We start from the raw sequence: 23,029 nt of genomic DNA, 5'->3' as shown, positions 1-23,029 counted from the left end.
TCAAGCCAAAGCTGAGAATTTAGTGGTTAATGTCTGGGATTTCTTAAAATCTCGGGATTTTCAGGGCACCTGGATGGCCCAGTGGGTTGAACCTCTGCCTTCGGCTCAGGTCATGGTCTCGGGGTCCTGGGATTGAGCCCCGCATCGGGCTCTCTGCTCAGCAGGGAGCCTGCTTCCCCCTGTGTCTCTGCCTGCCTCTCTGCCTACTTGCGCTCGCTCGCTCTCTCTGTCAAATAAATAAATAAAATCTTTTTAAAAAATCTCGAAATTTTCACCAAGGACAAATCCATAAGAGCTAAAGGAAGGTAAATACAGAAAAGTGGCAGACCAAACTCGTGTTCCCTTTAAAGGTATAAGCCAGAAGCATTTACACATTCCCTTTATTGGAGGATTGGTTTCCTGAGGGGTGGGCTGCGGCTTCCCTTCCATAGGCAATGGTGGGAACACATTACAACACAGGTGAACACCCAAGACTGTTGGAAAGGGGCTGATTCCTTTCTAAATTTGCTCCCCTCATTAATTTGATTGATAGGAAATACTCATGCTCTTTTTACATAAACACCCTGGAAGCAAAGGTCACAAATAGCTGTCAAATGGTAAATGATTCGGGAGGTGATATTGACAGACTTTTAAGAGTCATCCACACACACAGTCACCCGTTTCCTAAGTAGCTGGGTCTTACTTGTCCCGATGGAGGTTTTTGTGAGGCAACACGTCCTGGTAGCAAAAGAAAACAATCCAAGGGGTGGGTTTAAGCACAGCAAAGCCCAACAATTACCTGACAGTCTAACCTTGACGTTCCTTAAGACTATGTTGCTTCTGTAAATATCCAATAATGTATCCCATCCGAAGGCATGAACCAGGAGGGACGGATACCTTCACAGGGCATGAGTGCCCTGCTGTCTTGAGTGCCTTGCATAGGAGTAAACTCAAAAAACTCCATGTTAGGAGAGCGAGATCTTACCGGCCTTGCAATATTCACAAGATATTTCAAATTATTCCTGCTTTCTACAAAAGAAACCTGACAGGGCAAATTTGGAGTAATTTGTCGCAAAGGTCTCTTTTTCTCCTCCTTCCGTGATAATAACCCTGGGCTCTTTCTGAAGCCCCGGGGGGCCAAATCTGGTCCATTTGGAAGCCATTGCCTCTTCCTTTTAAGAGAAATTATTTTTCTGGTGTCAATTATTTGGGTATTCTGAGGCTTGGAGACCTGGTAGGAGTTAGCAGATTTTCTGAATATGCCTTTCTCAAATATTGTGAATCTTTAAGTAAACCCAACATTTCAAAGGAATGCCCAGAAGTGCTCTTAATTCATTTGAGCAAAGCCAGGGCTTGGAGAGTAGGAAGAGACTTTTAAATGTGCCCCTTGTGAGTATTAGCCAGTATTCTTAGATACTAGCTTTTCCTTAATGGAGTCTCACAAGCTGCGTGCCGTTTTGTTGCTGTTTAGACAATGACTTCATTTAATATCAGACTGCTCGGATGATTTTGCCTCTTAACCACAGCTCATTTACATGACCGCCTTGTTGATCTCTAAGTAAAATATTAGCCTGATGTAAGAAAACAAAGTTACAATTAGCCCTTCATAAGAATCAGAAGTCCAGAACTGCAAACAGCCCGAAATCCTGGACACCAGTTATCACGGCTGTTTGAGAAACAGTTGTTTGAGAAAAATACTTCGTGGTTTGAAGTTTAATTTGAGGTAAACTTAGAAACCGAGTCCCACAGATGTGTCTTTTCATTCGGAACCGAGAGGATTCCGCCGTCGTGGGATGTCTGATGCATTACACGCACACAGAGACCAAAAGCAGGGCAGCACGTGTTCGTAGTCCCATTCTCTGTGGAAACTTCCAGACCATGACAGTAAGGTGCGCTGCTGGTCCTGGGCTGAGTAAGGAAAGTTCCAGGGGCCGCCGCACCGAGGGGGCTTGGCCACTGCCAGCATTTCCACTGCTTCTTCATGCTTCTGCTGAAATAGCAGTGGTGATATGAGAAGAGTAAAGCTCTAAGCAGAAAGCATGTCTTCACACCTGTCAGAATGGCTAAAAACAACACGGGAAACAGCAGGTGTTGGCGAGGATGCAGAGAAAGGGGACCCCCTCCTCCACTGTTGGTGGGAATGCAAGCTGGTGCAGCCACTCTGGAAAAACAGGACGGCGGAGGGGTCCTCAAAAAGTTGGAAATAGAGCTCCCCTATGACCCAGCAATCGCACTACTGGGCATTTACCCAAAGAATACAAAAACACTAATTCAAAGGGATACGTACACCCCTATGCTTACAGCAGCATTATCTACAGTAGCCAAGATATGGAAGCAGCCCAAGTGTCCATCGACTGAGGAATGGATAAAGAAGAGCCGGTGTGTGTGTGTGTGTGTGTGTGTGTGTATAACATATAAATACAATGGAATATTCTTCAGCCATAAAAAAGAATGAAATCTGGGGCCCCTGGGTGGCTCAGGTCATGATCCCGTGGTCCTGGATCAAGGCCCTCCCAAATCGGGCTCCCTGCTCGGCAGGAAGCCTGCTTCTCCCTCTCCCACTCTCCCTGCTTGTGTTCCCTCTCTTGCTGTCTCTCTCTCTCTCTCTGTGAAATAAATAAATAAAATCTCTCTTTTTTTTTAAAGAATGAAATTTTGCCATTTGCAATGACATGAATGGAGAAATAGAGAAAGACAAATATCATATGATTCCACTGATGTTTAAGAAACAAAAATGAGGGGCGCCTGGTCGGCTCAGTGGGTTAAGCCTCTGCCTTCGGCTCAGGTCATGATTTCAGGGTCCTGGATCGAGCCCCCCATCGGGCTTTCTGCTCTTCAGGGAGCCTGCTTCCCTCTCTCTGCCTGCCTCTCTGCCTGCTTGTGATCTCTGTCAAATAAATAAATAGAATCTTAAAAATAAAAGAAACAAAAATGAGCAAAAAAAAGAGAGAGAGAGAGACAAAGCAAGAAACAGACTCTTAACTATAGAGAACTGATGGTTACCAGAGGGAGGGGGCGGGGGGATTAAGAAGCGCACTTGTGATGAGCACGGGGTGATGTATGGAAGTGTTGAATCCCTGTATTGTACGCCTGAAACTCATATTACACTGTATGTTAACTATACTGGAATGAAAAAAATAAAACCTGGGGATGCCTGACTGGCTCAGTTGAGGGGGGAGGCATGTGACTTGATCTGGGGGGCCATAATTTCAAGCTCCACACTGAGTACAGAGGTTACTAAAAATTTTTTTTAATCTGCTTAAAAATAAACAAGCATTTTTTTGATCTGCTACTTCCAACTTTTGCATAGAAATTAGATTTAAATAATAGTGATGATAAACCTGCAGCACCAATGTCAAATTTCTAGACTCAGCTATATGTCTAAAGTTGAAAATGTGACAATTTGACCTCTTATTTTCTCAAAATATTTTATCCTGCTTTTAAGCAATGTAAATTTTGGGGTGTTTTTTGTTTGTTTTCTTTTCTTTTCTTTAATCTACAGCCCCCACATGGGGCTCTAACTCAGGACCCCAAGGTCAAGAGCTTCATGCTCTACCAGCTGAACCAGCCAGATCACCCATAAGCTTTGGTTTATTGGGGATTCTTAAGAAATTATAGATTAGGATCTTAAAAAATGTATATATTACTTCAATGCTTTTGATATCACTCTTCCCTCTCTGCTGCACTTGATATCACATACTGAGATACTAGTAGTGTTAGACTATTGGTTTAGTGTATTTACACTTACTGTAAGCATCTGTTTAATATAATTTGGTTCAATCAATTAGCAAGTAGACATTAGGCTACTGCATGCCCGTTAACATGCTAGAGGAGGTAGGGCGGTGGGGATAAAGGCAGGATTAGGCATGGACAAGGCAGCCCCCCAGAAATGTGGCATTTGTCCAGCAATATCATTTCCAGAGCCTAGATCAGTGCCTGCCACATAATAGAGGTTCATTCAATAGCTGTTGAATGAATTCATTTATGCTATGGACATACTTGCACACTCTCACTCATCATCAGTGAAGAAGTTCATTGGCTTCGTCACTACCTTGTTACCATTCCTGGTGGTTTCAGTGTTGAAGTAAACAATCCTGTTCTTCTCCCCAGTCTGTCTTCCCGCTTCAGCAGCCCAGCTGTGCAAACCAAAAATCTAGGAATCGTCTTTGATTTCTCGGTCTCTTTCACCCCCACACCCAAGCCCTGCTGGGGCTTCTAAATCCAAAAGCAGCCAGACTCTGAATACTTCCCCCCACGTCCCCCTCCTGCCACAGTAGCAGGGAGCACCATCAGCCATCAGAGAGCTTCTGAGCTGGGCTCTCCATTTGCACTCTTGTCCCCTTCGATGAATTTCCTTAATTTCCAGTCACTGCCTATAATGCCCCGATAGCATTCCATTACTGTGTTCCAGTAGCTCTTGGAAAACAATCCAAACTCCTTACTGTGGCCTGCCCATGAAGCTCAGAGAGCCCTTGCCGGCCTACCCCTCCAGACTCATTGCAGTGGGACTCTCCCTAGCACACCACTCTTCAGTGGCATGATTAGCTGTTTCTCATCCTGATCTCAGGACCTTTGCACGTGCCTCAGCCTGGGATGCCTTTGCCCCAGCCAAGCTGTGTCTTTGTCATCCTTCAGACCGCTTTAAGTCTCACCTACTTAGAAATCCTGACCATCCTATCTATGGTACCCCGCCCCTCCTCTCTACCCAGCTCCCTCTCCATGTCTCCACGGTGGAAGCCTCTTCAGAGCAATTACACACTCTAACACTATCTGACTTATATGTTTATTTGTCCCCTCCTCCCCTCACCCTAGGAGTATGCAAGCTCCATGACAGCCAGGCTTTCTCCTGGCCTCTGCTGTCTCTCCAGTGCCTACGGCAGTGACTGGCATGTAACAGACAACAAATACCTTTCCAGATTTGGGAATAATCATCCTGTCTGTGTTGTATTCCATGAGGAGCCCCACATTTTTCGAGAAATGTGCAGAAGTTTAAGTAGAGCAAGGCAAGGGGAGTAATAACAATTATCTATAATATTAAACCAATGAGATAAGATTTGGAAAATACAAGGCTCACTGGTAGAGTTAATCACTATTTGGGGACATAAAGATTATATTAGTACAGTTTTATTATATTCTTCTTAGTTATCTTCATGGGAAACTGGGTTTGAATTATAGCAAAAGGTCTTGGTAAGACATGTGAAGCTTTCTAACAATCACTAGGACCTCTCAGAGAGGAGCTTATGGAATCCACATTTCCTAAAATCTTACTGGATATAAAATGTCTTTCTTTTTTTTTTCCAAAGATTTTATTTATTTGTCAGAGAGAGAGGGAGAGAGAGCGAGCACAGGCAGACAGAATGGCAGGCAGAGGCAGAGGGAGAAGCAGGCTCCCCGCCAAGCAAGGAACCCGATGCGGGACTCGATCCCAGGACGCTGGGATCATGACCTGAGCCGAAAGCAGCTGCTCAACCAACTGAGCCACCCAGGCGTCCCTAAAATGTCTTTCTTAAATGAATTATGTACAATTTACTTTGGAAAATACCTTGATTTGATTCCTAAAACGACTTGATTCGGGGACACCTGGGTGGCTCCGTCAGTTGAGCGACTGCCTTCAGCTCAGGTCATGATCCCAGGGTCCTCGGATCGAGCCCTGTGTGGGGCTCCCTGCTCAGCGGGGAACCCGCTTCTCCCTTTTCCGGTCTCCCCTGCTTGTGTTCTCTCTCAAATGAATAGATGGAATCTTTAAGGAAAAAATAAAACGACTGGGCGCGTGGGTGGCTAAGTGGGTTAAAGCCTCTGTCTTTGGCTCAAGTCATGATCTCAGGGTCCTGGGATCAAGCCCCACATCAGGCTGTTTGCTCAGCAGGGAGCCTGCTTCCTCTTCTTTCTCTGCCTGCCTCTCTGCCTGCTTTTGATCTCTGTCTGTCAAATAAATAAATAAAATCTTTAAAAATAAAATAAAATAAAATTACTTGATTCTCTGACTTCCCTACTGTCTTCTTCCCTGTCATTTTTTCCCTCTACCTGCTCTGCAAACAGGAAAATTTTACCAAAATTCCGTGACTTTACAAACTCGTTGGGGTCCTATCCAGTCTGACTAGACACATTATCATTAGCCGCTGGAACTACCTTCATCTTTGATGACAGTGAAGAAATGAGAGCCAGAGCTTTAAATGCAGATACCAACGCTACCATAGAGATTTGGACCAGTTGACAAGAAGACTGTATTTCATTTATATATTTACTGATATTTCTGTTACAAATTCACTGTTTTTTTTTTAAGATTTTATTTATTTATTTGACACAAGTAGGCAGAGATCACAAGTAGGCAGAGAGGCAGACAGAGAGAGAGGAGGAAGCAAGCTCCCCACTGAGTAGAGAGCCCGATGTGGGGCTCGATCCCAGGATCCCGGGATCATGACCAGAGCCGAAGGCAGAGGCTGTAACCCACTGAGCCATCCAGGCGCCCCACAAATTCACTGTCTTAATACCAAAGCAGTGAACTTCATCTCCAGTTTCACGTAGATGTTGAAATCACTCAGAATGATGACAGAGATAATGGGACTAAATTCCAGCTCCACACTGGTTGTAGAGATGACTTGAAAAAAAATCTTAAAGGAAAAAAAAAAAAAAACAGGGGTGCCTGGGTGGCTCAGTGGGTTAAAGCCTCTGCCTTCGGCTCAGGTCATGATCCCAGGGTCCTGGGATTGAGTCCCACATCGGGCTCTCTGCTCATCAGGGAGCCTGCTTCCTCCTCTCCCTGTGCCTGCCTCTCTGTCTACTTGTGATCTCTGTCTGCCAAATAAATAAATAAAATCTTAAAAAAAAAAAAAACCTTTCTGAAGTATTAGTTCATCTGCTCATTCATGCAGTAAATCCAAACTATGGGCCAGACGTTGTTTTAGGTCTGGGAATAGAGGGTTTAACAAGAGGGAATTGGGAGAGAAATAGAAAATACTCATGTATTTTTTTTAAAAGAACAGGTGATTTTTATTATTTTTAAAATTTTTTTAAATTTATTTATTTGACAGAGATCACAAGTAGGCAGAGAGACAGGCAGAGAGAGAGGAGGAAGCAGGCTCCCTGATGAGCAGAGAGCCCGATGTGGGACTCAATCCCAGGACCCTGGGATCATGACCCGAGCCAAAGGCAGAGGCTTTAACCCATGGAGCCACCCAGGCACCCCTACCCATGTATTTTTTTTTAAGATTTTTATTTATTTATTTGACAGATCACAAGTAGGCAGAGAGACAGGCAGAGAGAGATGGGGGTAGCAGGCTCCCTGCTGAGCAGAGAGCCTGATGCGGAGATCGATCCCAGGACCCTGGGATCATGACCCAAGCTGAAGGCAGAGGCTTTAACCCACTGAGCCACCCAGGCGCCTCATACCCATGTATTTTTAAAAGATAAATTCAGAGGGTGCCTGGGTGCCTCAGTTGGTTAAGCGTCTGACTTTGGCTCAGGTCCTGATCCCAGGGTCCTGGGATGGAGCCCAGCATCCGGCTCCCTGCTCGGTGGGGAGCCTGCTTCTCCGTCTCCCTCTGCCCCTCCCCCTGCTCATGCTCGCTCTCTCTCAAATATGTTAAAAAATCTTTTTTTAAAAAAGGTATATTCAGATAGTACTGGAAACAAATCAAATCAGGGTAATTTGCTACTGATGATTTTGTAGAGAGAACATTCCTCAGAGTGCTAAGAAGGGATGATTGCTGAGGTGATGACATTTAAATGTGTGAGAAACATGCACTTAAATGATGAAAAACAAGCTGCCACGTGAAGAGCTGGGGAAGTTGGTTCTGGACAGAGAAAATAACAAACAAAAAGACTCTGAGGCATGGCTTGAGAACCGTGGAAAGAGCCTGGGTTTGTTGGGAATGGCATGGGATGCCATTACAGAGTGAATTTTTATATATTCATTCATTTGCTCATTCATTCATTCGTTCATTCATTTAAGGGAAAGGGACAGAGGGAGAAGAAGGGAGAGAACCTTAATCAGGCTCCATTCTGGGTGAGCATGGAGCCTGATGCTGGGTTCCATCTCACCATGCTGTGAACAAGACCCAAGCTGAAATCAACCGTCAGATGTTTAACCGGCTGAGCCACCCAGGCGCCCCAGGAGCTGATTTGTAAACAGAGTGGATGTTTCAATGGGGTCTTTTTACCTTCTGTGTAGAGAATGAACTGGAAGAAAGAGTAGACAGGAGGCTGTTTTGGTAGTCCAGGCAAGTGGAGATGGCGGTTTGGACTAGGGTCATAGCTGCGGAAGTGGTGAGAAATTACTGGGTTCAGGACACATTCTGGAGGTAGTGACAGTGTGTGGAATGAGGGCGTTAAGAAGCTTGGGTTTTGTAGGTACAGGTGTTTCTCTTATAATGATGATTCTGAAAAAGTTGGCATGCTGCTCAAGCGTTTGCTAAAAATAATAGGGTTTAGGGAAAACGTAGGGTTAAGATAAACCACTTCAAACCCCATAGAACAGGGGGTGCCTGGGTGGCTCAGTGGGTTAAGCCTCTGCCTTCAACTCAGGTCATGATCCCAGGTTCCTGGGATCAAGCCCCACATTGGGCTCTCTGCACAGCAGAGAGCCTGCTTCCTCCTCTCTCTCTGCCTGTCTCTCTGCCTACTTGTGATCTCTGTCAAATAAATAGATAAAATCTTAAAAACAAACAAACAAACCATAGAACAGGGTAACCAAAGCATTAAGAAGAGCAAGGCCACTTCCTATAATAATAGTATTTCTGATAGAGGTATTTTACCTCTGATGGTCCTTGTGCCCTGTATCCCAGCCAGTTAATCCCTGGCAGCCTTCAACCTTGGGTCAGCTTCCTCTTCCACAGTGGAATCCTGGAGGGCTTTCCCTCCTAATAGAGACCATTTTGATTGAAATTAAATAAACAACCCAGGACATAGGCTTTGTTGTTTTTTCATCACTTTAACATGGGAGATATGCCTTTATACCCTTTACATCTCTACCTTTATACCCTTTACAGCATCGAGAGCTAGCTTCCCATGGAAGGGACCATAGCCATTATTGAAACCAGTAAGCTAGCCAGCCACACTAGTGCTAAGGAAGGTCTCTGTAGATTTCCTGCTTTCTGCTTGGGGGTCTTCCTCTATTGCCTTCTTTTTTTTCACCATTAAAAAGAAGGCCTTCTTTTTAATGGTGAGGAAATTTGGGGCACCTGGGTAGCTCAGTGGGTTAAGCCTCTGCCTTCGGCTCGGGTTATGATCCCAGGGTCCTGGGATCAAGCCCTGCATCGGGCTCTCTGCTCAGCGGGGAGCCTGCTTCCCCCTCTCTCTCTGCCTGCTGCTCTGCCTACTTGTGATCTCTCTCTCTCTGTCAAATAAATAAATAAATAAAAATGGTGAGGAAATTTGCCACAGATGGCCTCGAATGTTGCCACGCTAGAAAAACAGCATGTGAACCAACACAGTTTCCGTGTTACAACATCAGTCCCCTATCGCTTATTTGCTTATTCTGTAATTCCCACCAAAGAAACACACACCATAGCAAACAGACTGTACAAGAGAAAGGCTTTTGTGCTTTTAGGCAGACGAGCGACGTGATCTGGTTTATACTTCAGAAAGATCATTGTAGGGCACCTGGCCGACTCAGTTGGTAGGGCGTGCATCTCTGGATCTTGGGCTCATAAGTTCAAGCCCCACATTGGGTGTAGACATTACTTAAAAACATAAATAAAATAAAATAAAATAAAATAAAATCACTGTGAATGGAAAGAGGGAGAACATTGGAGGAGAGGACAGGAGTCCGGGTAACTAATGATGGTGGTTCAGACGAGATAGCTAGCAGTAGATATGGCAAGAAACTATTGCGTTCATTCTGCATATAGTTTGGAGGTAGAGGTGACTGCACTCGCTGATGGAGTGGGTGTGGGGATTGAGAGCAAGAGAAGAATCAAGATGACTTTCTAGGATTTTGTCCTGGCCAAGTGAGTGACTACTGGTGCTCCTGGCTGTAGGAGGGAAGACTGGGAAAGGGATGGGTTCGAGGAGGGGAGGACCGAGGGCTTCCGTCCCAGCCACATGGTTTGAGATGTCTATATGACATCGGTAGGAGATGCCAAACCGGCAATCTGATATGCCTTTAAAGCTCCTGGTTGAAGTCAGAGCTGGAGATTTCAGCATAGAGATGATATTTAAAGCCAGGCGCCTGGGTGAGGAGTCTTCATCCTTGCAAAATTCCTTCCATATCTGACTCTGGGTCTGTTCGCCCTGTGTCTCCCAACTGTTTTGTGCCTTTTCATATGTCTCGTAATTTCTTCTTGTCTTTTCTTTTTAAAAAGATTTCACGTTCTTTTAAGTCATCTCCACACCCAACGTGGAGCTCAAACCCATAGCCCCAAGATCAAGAGTCGCTTGCTCCACTGACTGAGCAGGCCATGCACCCCTCATTCCCCCAAAACTTAACCAATAGTACCTCCTGTTGACCGAAAGCCTTACCAACAAAATGAAGTCGATTAACACACATTTTGTATGGTGTATTATAAACTGTGTATTAAAATGTTAAAATATTAAAATTATAAAATGTGTATTATAAACTGTATTCTTACAATAAAGCACAGCTAGAGAGGGGGAAATGTTGCTAAGAAAATCATAAGAAAAAAAAAGAAAGTCGTAAGGAAGTGAAAACACAGTTCCAGTAATGCAGTATTTAGTGAAAAAAAAAATCCATGTGTAAGTGGACCTGTGTGGTTCCAACCCACGTTGTTCAAGAGTCAACTTTCCCTTCCCCCAGGTCAGTTAGGCTCCGATGAAAACCCTAATAACTTGCTTCTCTGGAGGGCAGACCTTGTTAAGAAAAAACAGAAAGCAAACAAAGAACCCAGGATGCTCTGATGTGTTCAAAGTGGTTAGTCTCCCCCTCCCCCTGCCAGAGGCAGGAGGTGGGATTTTTCTTAGATATGCAGTGTGAGAACCTGATCAATCTCCAAGAGCTACACCTCACAGAATTGTGGGGTTCCACCGATGACTGGGTTCCCCTGGAGTTTTTGGTCTCCCTCAGGTCCAGCCTCCAGCCATGTGTCAATTATGCCATGTGTCAATTACACGGCAGGGTTTCCTGCCCAGCGCTGCTTCCCTTGGAGCTTTCTGCTCCAGTAAGTTGGGACTCTCTGCATTTGTCTGCCCGTCTCTCTAGTTTTCAGAGCAGCAGTGTGCTCTGTGACCTCCCTTCTCTAGTGAATCTCTAAGAAGAGTTGTTAATTTTTCAGTTGATTCAGCTCTCTGCTCGCTGTTAGGACAGAGTGGTGGCTCCAAGCTTTTTACTTGCCAGATCAGCGCGGGAAATCTTTTTTTTTTTTAAGTGGGTTATATTAAATCACATTGTATGCTGCTGGGATGCTGCAGAAGGGAGGAAGGGAGGTGCGGGAGAAGAGAGAATAATCGTGGAGCTGAAGCCCTAGGGTAGGCTATTTCAGTGGGAGGGATGCAATCAAGCAGCCTTTGGCTGGCCACTTCCGTGGATTGATGCGGGCTGTCCAGTGGCCAACATCACATAGAGCCCGGCCTCATGTCCAGCAGTTCTCTCATGTCACCCTACCAGGCCAAAACACATTTTGTACTTTCGCTCACTTTGGGGACGGGACTAGCTTTTAAGTGGATTGTGCATAACTGTCTGCTTAAAAGTCGCGCGCTGAATAGCCGTGGAGATCTGGCCCTACAGAGGCGAGCAGCAGCCTCCCATCGCTTCTGGTGCAGGGAGGAGCACACCCTCGGGACTCCCAGAGATACTGGGGGTGGGGTGGGGGGGGAGGAAGAAGCAGACCGGGAAAGGACCTGGGAGTCCTGCAAATAGGGGTGATTGAGGGAGCTCAGATCCTTTGCGCACTAATGTCAACATGACCTCATTTGTGGGCAGAGACTGTCGAGGCTCTGGTGAAGTGCTCTCAGGTCAGTGCTTCTTAAGCATTAGCATGTAAAACCCAAAGGACTAGGGAACACTGGACTCGCTCCCCAGAGACTGTGATTCAGTTGTCTAGGGCAGAGTCTGAGATTCCGCATTTCTGACAAGCTCCCAGGTGCCACTCCTGCTGCTGGTCTTGCTGGGAGTCTGAGCTGAGACCAGTGGGACCTAAAGAAGCGCAGATCCCTTCTCTGGGGAGGAGGTCAGGAAAAGCTTCACTGGAGAGGTATGTGAACCGCAACAATGTAGAAGTTTGGGGCATGCCAAACCCAGGAGGAGTTGAAGGGCGTTTCTTTCGTGGCCTTGGCAGCTACAACTAAGTTGGTCATGTGGCAACTGACACTGACTATTAACATAAATGTAATGAACGCATCCATGGTGCTGGCCACCATTCCAAGGAAATACTGATTTCAGGTAAAGTAATCTTTTTTTTTTTTTTCCGCAATCTTAATGGATGTGTTAGTTGTAGTAAGTAAATATGGTGAGTGAAGATTTCGTTATTTCTGAATTGTGAATTTAGATGATGGGAATCCTAATTCATTTGTAACACTTCTTTTTAAGTGTATTTTTTTTGCTTTATTTTAAAATTATTTTTATTATTACTTTATGTTTAAAGATTTTATTTATTTATTTGAGAGAGAGCACTAGAGACAGAAAGAGAGCAAACATGAGTCGGGGACTGAGGGAGAGGGAGAAGCAGACTCCCCACTGAACAGCGAGCCCAATGTCGGACTCGATCCCAGGACCCTGGGATCATACCTAAGCCAAACACTTAATGGACTGAGCCATCCAGGAGCCCCAAAGAATATATATATATTTTTTTAGTAATCTCTGCACCCAACACGGGGCTTGAACTTAACGATCCTGGAATCAAGAGCCTCATGCTTTTCCCACTGAGCCAGCCAGGTGCTCCCTAACTCGTTTATAAAAGGGGAAAAGGGGAGGAACATGATGACCATGTTTCATTTCTTACCATAAAATTTAATAAAATTTTAATAAATACTTTAGATAAATATCCACTTCACCTCCTCCAGAAAACCTTTCCTTAATAGCCATAGGCCCTGCCCATCAGATGAAGAGAGTTTTGCTGTACCTCCCTGTCGATGGACATTCTTTAGTTTGGTTTAATTTTGTCTTGTGTTTTTTTTTAAGGATTCTATTTATTTATTTGACAGAGAGAGAGAGAGAGAGCACAAGCGGGGGAGTGGCAGGGAGAGGGACAAGCAGGCTCCCGCTGGATCCTAGGACCCTGGGATCACAACCTGAGCCAAAAAGGGAGATGCTTAACTGACTGAACCACCCAGATGCCTCTAATTTTGTCTTGTTTTTGTTTGTTTGTTTTGGTTTGGTTTTTTTGTCTTGTTTTTATTTTTATTTTTTTTTGTCTTGTTTTTAAATTAAGCAAAGACCAACAGTGTTATCAGTCTCTGTGGAGATTCATGCAGATGAACGGCGTGCATCACGGAGAAAGCTTGTAGTTGCCTCGGGATTGTCTTGTTATAAATCTGAAATCTGTCTTTGGGATGCCTGGCTGGCTCAGTCAGTAGAGCGTGCGACTCCATCTCAAGGTCGTGAGTTCAAACCTCATATTAGATAGGGAGCCTCGTTTAAAAAAAATGAAACATTAAAATTAAAACTCTGTCTTTGTTAAATGCAAGTTTATTTTTGCATTTTTTTTAGTATTTCCTTAAAATAGGCTTCATAAAGTAGCTTTCCTGCATCATAAATCTAGTGTATTTTACATTTTGACTGATACTGCCAAATTGCCCTCCAGAAGGCGTAGCACTCACACCACCACTCAGAGCAACAGTGTGCAAATACGTTCAGTCTCCCTTAAGAAGAGGTTTTAGGAGTGAAAGGAAAGGGAGGGAAGCAGAGATAGTGACCGGCCACGGACAAGTTCAGGAAGTATTGCTGAAGGGGAACAGAGGAATGGAGAGATATGTGGGCATATTTGAACGATGATGGAAAGAGTAGAGATGGAGAAGTAGAAGCAGAAGAGAAAGGGGATAATGGAGGTTTAGGATAAGCCTCTAACTTGATTCATTTCCAAGTGAATTGGCAATTGTCTCAATGCCATCAATTGATGAATCAATCTGTTCTCTACTGATTTGAAATCTTAAAAATATGAAATTTTCAGGGTGCCTGGGTGGCTCAGTTGGTTAAGCATCCGACTCTCTTGGTTTTGGCTCGGGTCGTGATCTCAGGGTTGTGAGATCAAGCCTGGAGTTGGGGTCTGTGCTGGGCGTGGAGCCTGGTTGAGATTCTCTCTCTCCCTCTCCCTCTGCCCCTTCTACCCTGCTCCCTCTCTCTCTAAAAAAGAAATATAAATAAATAAATAATAAAGAACCTTTCCCCTGTGTACTTTTTTTAAAAAAATTATTTATTTATTTGACAGAGAGAGAGATCACAAGTAGGCAGAGAGGCAGGCAGAGAGAGGGGAGGAAGCAGGCTCCCTGCTGAGCAGAGAGCCCGCTGCGGGGCTCGATTCCAGGACCCTGAGATCATGACCTGAGCCGAAGGCAGGGGCTTAACCCACTGCGCCACGCAGGTGCATCCCCCTGCCCCGCCCCCGTGTACTTTATAGTACCGATTGTTTCACCTATCTCCAGGACTTGGGCTTCCAAGTTACTAAAACAGACTGCTGGTTATGTCCATTGCTAATCGTATTTCAGCAATTATGTTACCAATTTTAAGAACTCTGTCTCACTCTCTTGGTTACTTCTTTTTCATAGCCGACTGACTTTGTTCTATGAATGCAATATTCTCTTGGACCTCTCTGAAGACACTGATTTGAATTTTTAAAATGCTTTCCACATTAACTTTTCCCTGAAAATTCAATGGTTTTGCTCCTTTGTCTTAGTTTTTCTCTGCCACGCTGTTGGTTGGTTCGGGGTCCTCTGCAGTTGTGAAGGTCACTGTTCACCTGGCAGTTTTTCTCTCCGGAATGGGGCAGAGCTACGCAGGGCAGTGGTTGGGATCGTGCCCACCGGAGGCTTCCCATTTATGAAGCACGGGTAGGGAACAGGTTGCAGGGTCTTACCAGACGCATAAGAGCTTCAGGGGATGTCACTGTTCTGCCAAGATGCCTTTTGTCTCGACATTCTTCCGGCCCGCCCCCCAGTTACCTGGGCACTCCCTCCTCTCTCCAATCACAGAGTCCATGCTGGGTCCCCTCTCTGGGCACAAGAAGTGCTTTATTTAGAAAGCTGTTCTCACTGGCGGTAGCCAGGGGTGAAAACTACAGCAAGACACTGTGCACGGAGTTGGAGAAAGGCCCATTTGCCTTGGCAGACCTTTAACTAACGTCTCTGCTTTTCTGCTCCATGACTCACTCTAGCCCCTACTAACTCAGAGCTTTTTCTGGGGCTCTATTTGGAAGATTCATAATCATTTCTCCCATATCCTTCCTTATTCTTGCACTAGCAGGGTGTGGGTCCTGCATTAGGATTTCCAGAAATTTCTTACTGTTTTTGAAAGGTCATGTTAACAGCGCTTTAGCACGCAGCCCTAGAGTTACACTGCTTGGCTTGGACAACAACACCCATCCTCTCCGTGGCTCTGTTTGCTAATTGTTTTTACGGTGTTAAATTTTATTTTGTTGATATTGCCTCATTGGGCTAACCCTGGCATCAGCAAACATTTTTTTTTCTTTCTTTTCTTTTCTTTTCTTTTTTTTTTTTGGTCGAAGTGTAATTGACATAAAAATATATTAGTTTCAGGTGTACGACATAGTGACGCAACATTTATATACCTTATGCTGTGATCACTGTGATAAATCTAGCTACGGTCTGTCGCCACACAGTGTCGTTACAATATTATTAACTATATTGCCTGGGCGACTTACTTATTTTATTACTGGAAGTTTGTATCTTTTAATCCCCTTCCCCTTTTCGCCCACCCCCTCTGTTTACTCATCTTTCAATTTGGATAATAATACTATCTATTTTGTAGACTTATTTAAATGGCTTAATACATGTAAATTGCTGAGTGCTGTGGGGGGCCCATTGGAAACACTGAATAACTATCAGCCATTACATTTCTCTGGTCTACTAGTGACACCTTTTCTGGTCTCCCGGTACTGCTCTGAATTTGTTCCTTTTATACTTCTTCTGGTATTTTAGTGGCATTTTGGAAGGAAGATGAGATGAAATACATGAACTCTCTCCATCACTTTGAACTGGAACTGAGCACTTGCCTTTGAAAAACGCAAAAATAAGCACTCCAGGTGGTGAATTTTCTACCATTTTGAGTTTCACATCCTTGGTTTACTTAGACTAGCATAGCTGTAGAAAACCTTGGAGACCATCTAATAGAGTACTCTCTCTTTAAAGGAGCAAAGAAAGGAGAAATACCTTCCCTAAGGTTGCAGATCTATTTCGAGGGACAGATCCTTGCTTCCCAGTCCAATGTCCCTACCACTAAAAATAAGTAAATAAGTATCTACCAGAAGTGCCAAGGTGATAAACTCCATATGTCCGTGCCCATCTTGTGCCCTTTCCTCCCCTTACAACAGAACAGTCCCTCCTATCTAAAGCCAGTCCTTTCCCCAGGACTGTCACCCCCAACCTCTCCTGCTTTCTTCGGTGTTTTCTGTTATTAGTAATACCTTATTTGTAGCATATTCAACCTCTTGCGTTTAACTAGTTCCTTTAAACATATCGGAATCTATCCCTTTAAGAAAAAGGAACAACAGGGGCACCCGGCTGTCTCAGTGGGCGGGAGCATGCAACTCTTCATCTCTTGATCTCCGGGTTGTAAGTTCGAGCCCCGCAGGGGGTGCAGAGATTACTTCAAAAAAATGTTTTAAGAGAAGGAAAAGGAACACCAAACCTATTGGGCTCCTTCCTCCACCCCCAGACTCTGCTCCATCTTTCTACTCCTTTTTGCCTCCAAAGTGCTGCAAAGTACCCTCCGCATTGTGCTTTCCTCTCCCCCCCCACCCTACTTGCATCTGCTTCCAGCCTCATTGCTCCAGCACACGTCCCTCATTAAGATCATGTGTGACCCCCATGCCACTCAGTCCAACAGAACATTTTCAGGCACCAGGTTCTCCCAATTCTCAGCAGCAAAGGAAGCAGGTGACCAGCTCTGCCCTCGTGCAACTTGTTCTTTGGGTTTGGGGACGCTAACGCCATCCCCTCTTTTATGCCACCTCCTTGGCCATTCCTTCTCAGTAGTGTTTGCTGGCTCGTCCAGTCTACCTGGCCAGTCAATGTTGTGGTCACACAAGGCTTGGTCTTGTTTCTCTTTATCTTCATTTTTAAAAGTAGCTTTGTTCTTTATGTCTCACTCTCTGTGTTCCCTGGGTGAGTTAGAGCCCAAGGCTTCGATAGCCATCTATATACTGTCAGCCCCCGAATTTAGATCTCCAACTCAGACCTCTCTCTCCGCTCACTGACTGCTGTCATGTCTTCTTAGATGGCTCAAGGATGCCTCGAAATCAACACTCTCTCCTGAAGAAGGAACTCTTGCAGTGTTTCATAGCTCAGTGAAAGACGCAGTAATCGATCAAGTTATACAACACTCAAACCAGCACTAACCTTGGTACCCCTCATCCCCTCGATCCGATTCAGCACTGAAACTGTCTAGCTTATGATATGAATCCATCCACTTCTCTCTACATCCACCCCCTTCCTTCCCCAACGCCCAATGCTGCTCCCTTCAGCTCTCCCCTAGACTACGGTGCATGCGGCTGTGCCCTTGATCCCCCAATCCTTTCTCTATACCACAACCAGACTGATGACTTCAGCACACATCTGCTTAGGTCACTTGCCTCCCCCTTCCCTTTCCCACGCCCCTCCATGCAGACCTCCAGCAAGCCCTTTAGTGGGTTCTTTTTATTCCTAGGAGAAAGACAAAATTCCTCGATATGGCCTGCAAAGCCTGGCTGGCTCTGGCCCCTGCTCACTTTCTAGCCATTTCTCACGTAGTGCTCCCTCTGCTGTCTTCAACGCCAGCACCGCTTCCTTTCCCCCAGCACTCTATTTGCCAGGCTCCTCCCACCACAGGGCCTTTGCACTAGCTATTTCCCCTCTTTGTGTGGTTAACCCTTTCTCAGCCTCTCAGGTCTCAGGCCCAGCATTATTCCCACAGGGAAGACAGTCTTCCCTGATGAAGTCAGGGCTTCTTATCAGAGTCTCTTCTAGTACCAGACACTGACTTAGTAGCCTTGCCGGTGTACGTTTATTTGTGTGATTGAATAATTTCTCTCCCTGGCCACTCATTCATTCTTTCATTCAACAAATGTTTACTGAGCCCTCTACTGTATACCAGGCATTATTTTAGAAGGGGAGACACACTGGAAAGAAATAAATACACAAGATGACGTCAAGCAGTGAAAAGTGCTGCGAAGAACCGGGAAGTGGGGTGATAGGGCAGGGACTACGGGAGTCTGCTGACGGGTGGGACAGTTGGAGAAGGCTTCTGGGAAGGGCAGGCTAAGCGGAGATGTAAATGCAACAAGAGGGCGTGTGGGGGATGGGCATCCCAGGGAGAGGAAATAGGAGGGGGAAGACTGGAGGTTGTGGACCCTCCTCAAGGAACGGCCGGGAGCCCTGTGGGGCTGGAGTGGAGGAGTGAAGGGGAGGCTGGTGCAGTCCGGATGGGGTGGGGGCCAGGTCATTTCCCTTGGGGCCTTGTAGCCCAGACGTGGGAAACGAAGTCGTTAGGAATGACTGGATTCTCTGCATCTTCTAAAATGATCCCTGACGCTGTCTTGAGGTGAACGGACTGAAGAAGGTAGCACTTCTGGGATTTGTTGGTGGCTTTCTCCAGACCCTCCAGTGGGTTTCCTTTTCACCTCGAGCAAAAGTCAGAAGTCCCAGCAGAGGGGCGCCTGGGTGGCTCAGTGGGTTACAGCCTCTGCTTTCGGCTCAGGTCATGATCCCGGGGTCCTGGGATCGAGCCCCGCATCGGGCTCTCTGCTCAGCGGGGAGCCTGCTTCCCCCTCTCTCTGCCTGCCTCTCTGCCTACTTGTGATCTCTCTCTGTCAAATAAATAAATAAAATCTAAAAAAAAAAGTCTCAGCAGGGCCCGTGAGACCTGTCTCCCCTCCCTCCCTCCCTCCTCTTTGGCCGTGTTCGCCCTTCGGAGAACAGAGCCAAGCGCGCGCCTCCGCCTGCATTTGGTATTCCTTTGGCTACCAGGAAAGCAGATATCAACAAGGTTTGCTCAAATGTCACGTTGTCAGAAAGGCCTTTCTCCATGGTCCTGTATGTTCCCCTTCCCTGCCTCATTTTCTCGGTCAATTTCTCTTTGTTGTACCTACCATCTGACCTGTACATACCCCGACCGCCCAGGCATATAAGCGGCGTGCACGTTTCTTCCGCGAAGGCAGAGGCTTGGTATGTTTCACACACTATCGAACAGAACTCCCAGAACAGTGCCGGGCCCACAGTAGATGTTTACTAAAAGTTTGGGAACTATTGTTGAAACGGAGAGACGAATGAAGCAAAGAACGGCTCCAGGGTCTGGGACAGCCTGAGGTCATCTGGAAGATTTTTCAAGGTGAGCGTCAGGACCTCCTCGAAGCCTCCCAGCTGTGATCCCTGAACTGCTTCATTCTGTCCCAGATTCAGAGATGCACGCTCTCCCTCTGGCGCCCACGGAAGCCCGCGACACGTCCAGAATTCTAGGAGTCCGGGCTCCCCTTCTCTTCCCCTGGGGAGAGAGGGAGAAAGTTGTGATGAGCCAAACAGACTGGCCCGGTTCCCGAGAGAGTAAAGGTGTCATCAATCTAAGGCTGGTCCCATAACCGACGTTTCAGATGTTATTGACTCTGTGTGGTTCCGGGCAAACAACTGACTGCCTACTTTAAGAGACAATATCACTAAGTGCTTTTTTTTAATGCAAAAAGAAAAATAAAAAAGAGCTACCTATTTTCCTCATTCCTCCAGGTGCCCAACCCGAATGGCTTGTTGGAGCGCATTTTCTGCATTCTTAATAGATAGCCAGCAGGAAATGCCTCCTATAGCCTGGGCTGGAAGGGTAGAAAGTAGCGAGGGGAGGGTACAAAATCCCCAGCCCTAGTTCCGCAAGCACTGAGCTGCTCCTAGGGGGTCCAGGCAACTCCGACTACCACTACTCACTTTTGCTCAGCTGTCGCATCTTGCTGTCTCCGTCGATGGTCGGGAATTAAGGTAGGAGAAGCTGGCTATTTCTGGGGGGCCGAGGAGGGATGGGGTGTCAGCTGGGCAGGAATCGGGGCAAGGGGATGCTTTGCACACCGTGATACAATCTGGTCCCCTTGGGGCTTTCGTTCCAAGTGATCGCTGTGACCACCTCTCCCACACCCCACCCCAAGCCCGAGGCAGTCACTGTGTCCTTGCAGGCAGACTGTGGTAGATAGAGTTGAGGCCAGACTGCTGACACCAGATTCCATGTTAGAATATTTGTGCAGAAGTTGGGGCATCATTTTGAGGTCGAATTGGAGTGCTAGGTGTCCTTAATGTTTGCGCGTTGGGGAACGGTTGCAAGCTGCTGGACACTCGTGGAATTGTGCTATTCTAACTGCACAGCTGGCAACTGGCAAACCTTGACCTGAGGGTTTTGTGTGCCAAGAGGCTTTTCCTATCATCCAGAGACTGGGGCAGGATCACTTTCTCCCGGAAAGTCTCCCTCCCACCCCTGCTCCGCCTCGCGGCTATCTCCCCCCTCCCCCTGGTTCCAGCTTTGCAGCACCCTTTCTCCTAAGCCAGACCCCAGCCAATTCACGCCTGCATCGGGAGGCCCCTCGCAGAAGGCTCACTTGGGGATGGAACTGTCCACGTTTCTGCAGAGGTGCAGGGAGACGCAGTTCTGCAAAGGCTGTAGCCAATAACGGTTCTCAGAATCTCAGGATCCCCGAGAGACACATCCCCTCCGCTGAGGTCTCAGTGCAGCCTGGAGAATTGCTTGTGAGCGAGATCCAGAGAAGTAAGCCACGGTTCTCCTTTGGGAGGTGTGTCTTTGTGTTTGGGGAGAGGTAGCACTTGTACCCTAATCAGGATCCCGGTTGCCTAAGGTCTGATCCCTGAAGGGGATGGGGATGAGACATTGCCTCTGACTTTCACCCCCTCTAACCTTTCCTGGCTGTGGCCAGTGGCCTGGTCTGTGTGGTCCTTACCCAAGGAGGCTAGGGCATGCTCCACGGCCCTGATGTCCCAAGGGTCTGGCCGGCTGCCTTCCTTGTAGCTTCAGGGAGACTCCGCCAAAATAGATTTGCAAGCCGTGTCAAGCCTGAGCCTAGAGCACTGGCCACTGGCATCTCCAGGAGTAAAACCGTGAGTCTGACAGAGGTGCTAAGCCTGGAGGGACTAGACGGGTGTTCTGTCTGCTTTCCCTGAAGGAAACCAACCACAAGCCTGATGGCTGGCTTATGGGCTGGTTCAGGGTTCCCTAGAGATCAGAAGTCAAGCCTTCACATTTGATACATGGGGACACTGAAGGTCATAGAGGGCTTCTTTGAGTCCCACCGGGTAGACAGCAATGGCAGGGAAGGGACAGACATCGAAGCCAGAGAGTCCTAGCTGTGAGGCATGGGCAGTTCATTTAACTTTCTGGTCCCTCATTTGCTCCTCTCTAAAATGGAGATAATAGTACCTATGTTGACAGTTGTAAAGATTGGAGAAAATATGCATAGAGCTTCTGGCACAGAGGCGGGATTTTATAAACCATAGCGTAGGAGAAAGGCTGGCTCCAACATTTATCATGACTTTATAATTTGTAACACCTCCACTTACTTTTTTCTGTTTTGACTGTGTTTGGGAAATAGATTTGACATACGACTGTGTAAATTTAAGGTGTTACATGCTAATTTGATAAATTTATATATTGTAACGTGGTTGCCATTATGCTGATAATTAGCACCCCATCACCTCGCATAATTATCCTTTCTTTTTAGAAGCTGGAATAATTTAGTCCCAGTCTTTTTGCAAGTTGGAGGACTGTGCTACAGTAAAGTCCACTCATAAGTGGTATTATAAAGTACGGTTGACCGGATGTTTGAACTACATGAGTTTTGAACTGCACAGGTCCACTTATGTGAATTTTTTTATACTGCCGTGCTGTAAATGTATGTTTTCCACCTTAGGATTTTCTTTGCATTTCTTTTATCTAGCTTGGGTTGTTGTAAGAATACAACGTATAAAACATAGACAAAATATGTGTCAAATGACTATTTATGATGTCGGTCAACAGTAGGGTATACGTAGTTATGCAGATTTTTGACTGTGTTCAAGGCCAGTTGTACTTGTCATCCTCTGACTCCTCATAATGTGCTCAAGGATAACACCTTTGCTTTTATTTCTACAGCTCCAAAAATCAGAATATATAGCGTGTGTGTGTGTGTATGTGTGTGTGTGTGTTGTTTTTTTCACATCGAGGAATAACTTACCTTCTGTGAAATGCACAGATCTTGAGCGTACAACTTGATGAGTTTGGACAGAGATGTCCATTCATGTATAACCTTCACCCTCCCCAAGGTGTAGGGCATTTCCAACACCGCGGGGAGTTCCTCACGCCCCTTCCCCATCTCCACCTCACAGCCAGCCACTGTTCTGATCTCTGTCCCCACAGGTTATTTGTGCCTGTCCCATGTAAGTGGAATCCTGTAATATGTGGTCTTTTGTGTGGCTTCCCCCACCCCGCGATCCAATATAATGTCTTTGTGAATTCTCCCTGCTGTTGTGTAGATGGGTAGTTTGTTCCTTTTTATTGCTGACTGACAGTCTATTATATGACAATGTCATAGCTAGTGTATTCATCTCCTAGATGATGGGCATTTGGCTCGTTTCCACTTTTTTGGCTACTTTAAACAGCTGCTGTGAACCACACGTAATGAGGCTTTGTGCAGACATATGTTTTTGTTTCTCTTGGTTGTATATGTCTAAAAGCAGGATTGCTGGGCCGTCTAATAAGCATGCATTTCACTTGATAAGAACCTGCCCAACAGAGTTGTTGTTTGCATGCTTTTTGGAATAAGGATACAGTGGATTCGTTTTTCAGGTAGTGCCTGGTTATGCTTAGCACGGCTGTCACCCGGGGGAAAGAGGGTGATGTGCTCAGCAGAAGCTTCTCCGGACAGAAGCAGAACCCCGCTACGGCTGGGGCCAGAATGAGTCTGAAAGGAGACCTTTTCCGAAGGGTCCT

At 46.1% G+C, this 23,029-nt stretch overlaps 1 protein-coding gene across 2 annotated transcripts in view; it reads left to right on the top strand.

Moving 5' to 3' along the window:
• The first annotated feature begins 12,214 nt into the window (after nucleotides 1-12,214).
• Nucleotides 12,215-23,029, top strand: part of VGLL1 (vestigial like family member 1) — a 28,617-nt gene continuing 17,802 nt past the window's right edge. Inside the window, exon 1 of one of the 2 annotated variants that reach the window (XM_032841407.1) lies at nucleotides 12,215-12,313. The gene's annotated coding sequence lies outside the window, so the exon portion shown is untranslated. Of the gene's footprint in view, nucleotides 12,314-19,884; nucleotides 20,041-23,029 lie in introns of those variants that run through there. The other variant, XM_032841406.1, reaches the window with a different exon arrangement.

Source organism: Lontra canadensis, unplaced genomic scaffold, assembly GCF_010015895.1.
Source record: "Lontra canadensis isolate GAN:19392208 unplaced genomic scaffold, GSC_riverotter_1.0 scaffold123, whole genome shotgun sequence".
Classification (NCBI taxonomy): Eukaryota; Metazoa; Chordata; class Mammalia; order Carnivora; family Mustelidae; genus Lontra; species Lontra canadensis.
This window is presented reverse-complemented; position numbering and strand designations above follow the sequence as displayed.